The sequence below is a fragment of the Mixophyes fleayi genome, chromosome 5 (genome assembly GCF_038048845.1).
Source record: "Mixophyes fleayi isolate aMixFle1 chromosome 5, aMixFle1.hap1, whole genome shotgun sequence".
Taxonomy (NCBI): Eukaryota; Metazoa; Chordata; class Amphibia; order Anura; family Limnodynastidae; genus Mixophyes; species Mixophyes fleayi.
In genome coordinates, this window is record NC_134406.1 from 216,247,250 (window position 1) to 216,253,478 (window position 6,229).

The 6,229-nt window shown below is 42.7% G+C and overlaps 1 pseudogene; it reads left to right on the forward strand.

Annotated features, from left to right (window-relative positions):
- Positions 1-1,186: 1,186 nt before the first annotated feature.
- LOC142159661 (5S ribosomal RNA) lies at positions 1,187-1,304 on the forward strand (annotated as a pseudogene).
- The last annotated feature ends 4,925 nt before the right edge of the window (positions 1,305-6,229 follow it).

The window sequence follows — 6,229 nt, forward strand, 5'->3', positions numbered from 1 at the left end:
TCTCACATACATTAACAACAATGAGTATGGCTTAACATTTACAGCTCAGTATAGCCAACTATCTACACAATTCTTAGACTTGGAGATCTTTATTAAAGATAACAAGGTTAAGACAAAAACATCACAAGCTGGTTGATGTCAACAGTTTTATTTTATCTGACAGTAACCACCACCCTAACTGGCTACATAGTATTCCAATTAGCCAATTTACTCGAGTTAGGCGTAACTGTACAGAGGTGGAGGATTAAATTGTCCAAGGACAGGAGATGCAGGAGCAATTTCTCGAGAAAAAATACGATCCTGATCTAGTCAGCCGGGCCTTTAGTCAATTGAAGAACGCTGACAGAAATCAACTGCTCAAATACAAAAAGAATACTATAGACACAAAGAAAGCAGAACCCACCAATACAGACAAGGTCTTTTTTGTATCCAACTATTCACAAGACTCAGATAGACTAACACGTATTATTAAAAAACATTGGCAGATCCTAATGCAGGATGATGTACTTGGATCCATACTCATGGACAAACCACAGATTGTGTTTAGAAAAGCCCCAGATTTTAAACGAACACTAACGTCCAGCTATATTCCTACTACTAACTCCACGAGCAGTAAGAACTGGCTACAAAACAAGAGAAAGGGATTCTACTATTGTGGACAATGTTCGAATTGTACCAAACTGAAATGTAGAAGCACCAGACCAATTACTGAATATCGGTCCACGAATACTGGGCAAACATTTAAAATTCATGAATTTATTACGTGTACTAGCAGCAATGTTGTATACTTATTGCAATGCAAGTGTGGCAAACAATATGTGGGTAGAACCATTAGGCAGTTGAAGGTTCGTATAAGGGAGCATCTGAGAAACATCAACATTGGTTATGAAAACCACCATGTCTCTAAACATTTTAAAGACACGCATCAGCGCGACTATGATGGCGTAGAGTTTATAGGGATCAAGAAAATTAATAAGAACTGGAGAGGGGGCAATCTTTTAAAACAACTAAACAAAGAAGAAATGAGGGCTATATACCATCTCAAGACACTAGCCCCATTAAGTCTGAATATAGAATTTGATTTATCCATTTAATATCAAGCATGTTTATATGATGGTAGCACGAATATATTCCATTATAGGTATTGGCGCCTCAGACAGACCACTCTAGGAGGTGAGTATAGTGAACCTAAGGTCATACCTCTCTGGTTATGCCCAATCTCGTTTGATCTTGGAAGCAAAGCAGAGAGGGCCAGGTAAGTAGCAGGATAGGAGACTACCTGCGAATCCCTAGTACTATAGGTCCTATGTCTTCCACCGGGAATCATGATCCCTGCGCATCCAATACAGGAGTACAATTATACCATGCATGCGCTATACCGGCCCAACCAGTGCTGTTGGCTCCTTTATCCAAATAGTGGACACACAATATAGACCTACCGTCCCTTTTTTTATTTTTATTTTATTTATATTCTTTATTCCGATTATATGATTTTTGTGTGTATATATGTGTGTGTATATATATATATATATATATATATATATATATATTGTCGAAGTCAGCAAATTGGATAAAGTCATTTCAATTAAAGTCTAGCAAACTTGGTTGTCTTTGTCTGAAAAGATGCGTACGGTACGCTACGACGTACAAGGGCACGCTACGGCGTGAAAGGGCGTACCCATCCACTACACGTGGCAGCAACAGTAATCGGTCTTTTACCATACATTCGCACAAACACGCATACTTATAAAATAGTACACATTAATGGTAGTTGCAACACATAGTCAGTTATGTCGAAATATAGTAGTATTTATATGTTATATCAGAGTTACATGCATATTAGTGAAATACACGGAACGGGTTGAAGGAATAACATCATGAGTGGTATCATAATGAACCTTGTCACATATCCTACTGTTTGGTTCACTCTGCGAGGGAATCGCAGAGTGCATACGCAAGTTATGAATGATAGGGAATTATGAACTACTCAAGACTAAGCCTCTGAGATATTATTACTGTTGTTGTGAACTTTTGATTTTCTGCGCAGAAAAGGTGTATAGTGTGTGATGTTGTAACGTAGATACACTGTTCATTATTCATTGTACTCAGTTGCTGTCTGACGAGGCGGATTGCCCAACTGAAGGACGGTATACAGGGCAGGTATACCGAATGCGAAAACGTGTTTTTCGCAAAAGTGCTACCAAGAGATCGCAAGGTTTGCTAATAATTAGTATTGGTAGGCAGTGCGATCTAACTGCATCTTGAGTGCGGATTGGTGAAGCAGCTAGAAGGAATTATATTGGAAAGGCTGGTTGATTGTATTGACTTTGTTCTCCCAGTTATAATAAACTCAGCAGATTTTGTGGTTGAGCCAGGGTATCGAGGAGCTGATAGCCCTTGGGGCCTACAGTGATATTTCTGTATTAGGGATCCTCGCCGGGTGCGAGAAAAGCGAGTGAACGCGGCTAAAGGAAATACGTTCACCGAGCATTAGAGATCTCTAGCTGTGATTGTAGCAACAGAGTTGGAATATTGTTCAACATGGGTGCTAAGCATACGCTAGAGATGGTCAGTGTACTGCCTAAGGAAGGCCCTATTGGTTCAGCGAGGTAAGAAATATGGTGCATACGCAACTGTGTATTGTGACACGTGGGTCGAGATGACTAAAGCTTGTGATAGGCCTTTCCCAACAATAGGAAGTTTTAATGCAGAGGTACTAAATACTGTAAAAGATAAAGTATGGTTGATCAAGTCAACGAAAAAGAGAAATAGACATAATGATTGTTTAAAATTGTGGCAAATGGAAGGTAACACGTGGCAGAGCAGCGAATGTAAACTGGAAGTAGGTGTGGCGAAAAGCGCGCGCAAGGCGGATGTAACCGGTGAGAAGCGTGGCGAACTCAGCGCAAGCGCGCCTCCCCCACCTTATGTGGCGGGAGGGGTAAGTACAGCCGTTGTTAAAACTGAAAATAGAAAAATTGCTAAGTTGTATCCTGTTTTAAGCCAGTTTAAATCAAGTGTATCTGAAAATGAAGATGAACCCACTGTGATTTCGGCCATTGCCCATGCTGTTAGTGTACTAGAGGCTCAGCGCAAGTACGAGAAAATGGCTGAGATAGGTGAGAGTAGCGTGATCACTAGGAGTGAAAGCATTCTAAATCTAGAACCAGCAAATCCTGTAGTGTCCCCTGAAGTCAGTGTACCAGAGGGTGCATTCCCGGTCCGCACAATATCAGTTCCCAATGGGAAACCGGATAAGGATGGTGTAGTTCCTTTAAGAAATGTTACAATGCATTGTCCCTAGACTAGATCAGAATTACGTTCCATTATGACTGAATTCCCAGACCCTAGAAAAGAGTTGGCTAAGTGTCAGAAATGTGTTAAAGACCTAGGGAATGCCCACGAACCAACCAATAAGGATTGGCGTGTAGTGTTGAGGGCGTGTCTTCCTCCCAATACTAACATACAAAAATTCATTGAAGATTGTTTGTTGGAGGAAGATGACACCTTGACTGATGAAATTAACCAAAAGAATATAGAACAAATTGTCAAACACTTAGCCATCTATTTTCCAGTAGTAGTAAATTGGAGTAAGATTTTCACCATTAAACAAAAGGATAGTGAAACAGCAGCAGATTACTTCACTAGAGCTATAGCAGCGATAACACGGTTTACTGGGATATCCAACATAAGTGAGGACCCACATCACAGAGAGGTAGCTGTAGGAGTACTGATGGATGGCCTTAGAGAAAATTTAAAGACGAGAGTACAAACATATACAGACGGAAGTTGCCATAGACAGACAGAGACAGGAGAGCTATGTACTGGTTACGCTGTTGTAGACGATCAGGATGTGGTATAAGCTGAACCCCTTGGCCCACCTCACTCAGCCCAGGTGGCGGAACTAGTAGCACTAAGGAGAGCGTGTGAATTGGCAGAGGGTAAATCAGCCAACATATATACTGACTCTAGGTACGCTTTCGGGGTAGTGCACGATTTTGGGGCCCTTTGGCATCTTAGAAACTTTACGACAGCAGCAGGTACACCAGTGGCACACTCACAACACATAAAAGGACTTCTGACAGTGATACAGTTACCCAGAACAGTAGCCGTCATAAAGTGCAAAGCCCATACCTTTGAAGAAGACCCAGTGTCATTGGGCAACAACAGGGCAGACAAAGCTGCTAAATGAGCAGCAGGGCAACCTATGACTGTATCGACCGAGACTATGATGGTTTTTCAGACATTAGACATGCAGAAATTAATTGAAATGCAAGATTTGTGTTCCCTGCAGGAAAAGGCGGTCTGGAAGGCGAAGGGATGTGGTCAAGAGTCCTCAGGACTCTGGAGGGATGGACAAGGTAAGCCTGTAGCTCCCCGAACATACTATCCAAGTCTGGCTGAAGCAGCACACGGCCTGACTCACCTGGGTAAAGAAGGTATGTGCAAACTGGTGAGAGCATACTGGTGTGCTCCCGGATTTTCCTCTCAAGCTGGTAAGAAAGCAATGTCATGTCTTACTTGTTTGAGGAAAAATGTTGGGAAAACTATTCCAACTGAGCCATCCCACATCCCTCCTACAGACGGACCTTTCCAGGTAATACAAATTGACTATATCCAATTACCACCGTGTAGGAATTTAAAGTATGTGTTAGTGTGTATTGATGTGTTTTCCAGTTGGGTAGAAGCATATCCGGCAGCCACTAATACTGCTGTGTTCTCTGCAAAGAAAATTGTACAAGACTTTGTGTGTAGGTTCGGTATCCCTAGAATCATTGAAAGTGATAGGGGTACCCATTTTACTGGTGATATCTTCCAAAATATGTGTAAACTCATGGGAATCAGTAGCAGACTTCACACCCCTTACCGACCACAAGCCAGTGGTAAGGTGGACAGAGTAAACAGTACTATAAAGAACAAGCTGGGTAAGATAATGGCTGAAACTGGGTTGGCATGGCCTGAGGCTTTGCTGTTGGTCCTCCATAGCATTCGAACCACTCCTAGACCTCCTCTTAATCTGTCCCCCTTTGAGATACTGTTCGGACGACAACCTCATTTGATCGTGAGTCCACAAGACGACTTGAAGTGTAATAATGAAGTGACTGTACAATATCTTATAAGAATGAGTAGACAGCTAAAACAACAACAACAAAAACTAAAAATGCTGTCACCTGGTATGCCAGAGACGAACTGTCATGATGTTGAACCTGGAGACTATGTTATGATCCGCAATTTCTTACGTTCAGGTTGTTTAACAGACCGTTGGGAAGGCCCGTACCAAGTGCTGCTGACCAGTACTACATCACTGAAGGTTGCAGAGAGAGACACTTGGGTCCATTCCACCCACTGCAGGAGAGTTCATAATCCGGAGAAAGTGCAAGATAAAACTAAGACCGACGACATAGATCTGTCACTTGTGAGCCTGTTCCGGGAGACCTAAAGCCTGCAGTCGAGACACCTGAACCAGAGACGTTGCCTCAGAATTATCTTTCCAGCGATGGAGTGGCGGTTTTTGTTTTTCTTTTGTTCCAGGATTTTCCTTGTTTTTATTCTTTCTAGGACATTCTATTTTTGTGAAGGAGGATGGAGGACGGAGGAGAGTTCTGGGAGTGATACGGATGAAATGAAGGCCGAAGAAAAGTTAATAGGATACTCAGAGCAGCCCATTATCAAACTTGGTCCAGGGGTTATGAAAAGGTCTGCTAGCTCAGGAACTCGGAGGCAGTGTGAGGGGCTATTGTATCTGCAAGTTCTGCGACTCCCTAGTTGAAGAGAGATGCATCCAACAATGCCAGTCCCCCAGTACTCTGAATATAGGCGGGCAGCCTTTGGAGTATTATCACTCCCTGGTGGGTAAGGTGCTAAACCAAACTGAGTGTTGGGTGTGCTCTCACGTGCCTCAAGGGCAGCATAATATAGGACTAGTGCCATTCCCTCTAAACATATCTGAAGTACTCGAATTGAGGGGTGGGAGGCCCATAGACGGGAGGTACAATAACACTAGGTCCCCTAGTCTGACGCTTCGACAATACTCCATAGGCAGATCTTTGCTGTGCCTAAACATATCTAATGCAAAGCGCCTGGAGAATTGGGAGGCTGACCTATCAGATCAGAAAATGGCTCGTCACACTCATTTTAGAGGGAGACTCACAAGGTCACAACTAGGCAGGAATGTTGATGGAGGTCACAAATTAGGGCGTATAACCAAACATAAGAAGGTATCCATTGG